The 2,695-nt window shown below is 37.3% G+C and overlaps 1 pseudogene across 1 annotated transcript; it reads right to left on the reverse strand.

The window, feature by feature from the left end:
• Nucleotides 1–1,405: 1,405 nt before the first annotated feature.
• LOC308551957 (polycomb group RING finger protein 6 pseudogene) lies at nucleotides 1,406–2,377 on the reverse strand (annotated as a pseudogene). Its single transcript has one exon. The product of its transcript is annotated as a polycomb group RING finger protein 6 pseudogene (transcript).
• Between the last annotated feature and the right edge of the window lie 318 nt (nucleotides 2,378–2,695).

Genomic DNA, 2,695 nt, shown 5'->3' on the forward strand with positions numbered 1-2,695 from the left:
GGCATATGTTTGGATCACATTTTCTTATCCATTCAGTCACCGTATGTCTTTTGGCTGGAGAATTTAATCCATTTACATTTAAGGTTGTTATTGATAGGTAATTAAGTATTGCCATTTTAATTCTTTATGCCTATGTCTCTCTCTATACATTTCAACCTCTTATTATAGCAATCCTTTTAACATTACTAGCAATGCAGATTTGGTGGTGATAAACTCCTTTAACTTTTTTTTTAATCAGGGAAACTTTCACCATCTATTTTTCATTTTATTTTATTTATTTTTTAAATTTTTATTTAAACATTTTAAATAAATGTTAGAAGAGATTTATCACAATTATTAAATCCTTTATAAAACAATTGCTAATGTTTACCCAACTGTAATGGTTTCTATGCAGAATTGGAAATTTTGTAGTGAAATAGGGTCTATAAAATAGTTCTTTTAGAAAGCTATCAAAATGCTACTGTTAGGCAAAATAATGTTTAAAACTGAATTCTCTGTATGCAAGTTAGTGAGGTCTCAAACACCTGTATTCTTTATCCCAGTGACAAAATAATGGAAAAATAAACATTAAACTGACTTACTGAGGAAACAATGAATAAGTATTCTGTAAATATCTCAAATTTTTAATTACTTCCAGAGGCAGCATCATTACAAGGTATCAATAATCATACTATGTACTCAAATAAAATGAATGTTAATAAAATGAACTTTCAAAGTTTATTTGAACTTGTTGCATCCCTTATTGTAAAATATGTTAAGGAAGTCTTTATTACCCTGAAGGCTTATGGTATGGGTCATAAACTGTACAGGAGAGTCTCTTTATAGAGAATAGTAACTTATCCCTTTTAGAAGTGAATGACATCTTTTTAGTAGTGCTGCTGGTTAAAACAAACAAACAAGTTCAAAATATAATGGCAACACACAAAAGTGGCTGACAGTTCTGGTGTTTGTCTGAGGGGTACAGTCTGTATAGCTTAACAAATACTGGTTTTGAAGCTTCATTTCAAAAGCATGCTTCTTTCCTGCCCAACTGATACCATTCCAGAGAGCAGAATCCAAACCACCAACTTAAAAGGGATATGGCTCAGTGAAGAAAAGAGTAACTGATTTTCACCAAAGATTAAAAAGCAAACTCAATTACCAAAGTATTTGAAATGACAAGGAATTTAAAAATTCAATACTTTGAAATTTACCCCTTGAGCTACGTATGGATGCTTTTTATATATAATTGTTAGTAAAACAGATGCATTACATCATTCCAAGTTGTACTTATGAATATTATGATGCTTGGTGCTGAAAATAGATATTATGTCTTAGGAATTACATTTTGTGAAAATCTTCAGTGAGACGCAATCCTGCAGAAGGCACCTTGTTTCCCTTCTCCCTCCTGATACTATTAGGGTCTTCAAGTAATTTTTAGAGGAGAAACCACAAGACAATAATGAAGGACCAGAAGACCATCCTGCATTGCTGCATCACCTATTGTACACTGAATTTCCCTCAGAGTTTGATACCGCTCCAACAAGTGATCAGCACAGATACTGTCTACCTGATGAGGTGGATCAAGATCCATTTTTCTTTTGAGAAATTTTTTGCATGCTCAATAGTTGCTTCTCCTGAAACTCTGAAAAACTTCTTTTCTAATGGCTTAAAATGTCCTGTGTCTTCATTAGCACCAATTAATTCTATTAATAAAGGCATATTGAGTTCAGGTGGAATCTGAAACACTGATTCTAAGGCTTTCTTAGATCTTCCTTTGCTTGAAGGGACTGGCTGTGGAACAGTACTTCTAGACCTCTTTCTTTATAGAAATTATGCATTTGCTTTTTTTTCTCTTTCCTCTAGATTGCTCACTAATTTGTAGAGGAAAGAGTACAAACTGTTCGTCCAACCTTATGTTATAAAGAGGTTGAGTCTGATGTAGTAGGATGTTGCATTCTGGACATTTGTTGCTATAGTAAAAATGTCTTACAATGCAGCTTTTACAAAATGTATGAAGACATTTTGTAATGATAGTTGCATCTATTAAGTAGCCTTTGCCAATGGAACACAAAGTGTGTGGGGTCAGCTCAGAGAGATTAATCAGGCGCTCTTCTTCATCCTCTAACTCTGGCCAGCACCCCTCCAGCCTCAGCCAGAAGTGGGTCATTTCTTCCTCCTCATCTTCCTCCTCCAGCTCCTCATCGTCTTCCTCGTCTTCCTCCAAGGGGCTCCTCAAGCGGCCGGAGCCCAGAGGTACTGCCTAGGGCAAAGTCGGCGAATCCTCCTCACCCGCTGTGGGCGATGGGGAGATGGAAAGTGGGGGCTGCCTGACTGCTGCTCCCTCCACTTTGGCAGCTGCCAAATTACCCCTCGTCAGCACCTGGACCCTCTCCATGCTGGAGGTCAGGCACTAGGGGAAGAGCGAGCCACCCCATAGCTAGCAGGAGGCTGGATAACTGGGCAGTTCCTCCAGCCACCTCTGTAGCCATGCGCAGGCGCAGAGACCTGCGCACCCTGAACCATCTTTTAAAAAAATATATATCTTTATTGATATGGATATCAATAAAGATATAAAATAAAATAAATACCTTTATTGATTTTAGAGAGAAGAAGGGAGGAGAGAGAGATAGAAACATTAATAATGAAAGAGACACCCAGCCAGCTTTCCTCAGTGGCTGAGCTGTTGACCTAAAAACCGGAAGATCCAGCTGGG

The sequence above is a fragment of the Miniopterus schreibersii genome, assembly GCF_964146895.1.
Source record: "Miniopterus schreibersii genome assembly, chromosome: Y".
Taxonomy (NCBI): domain Eukaryota; kingdom Metazoa; phylum Chordata; class Mammalia; order Chiroptera; family Miniopteridae; genus Miniopterus; species Miniopterus schreibersii.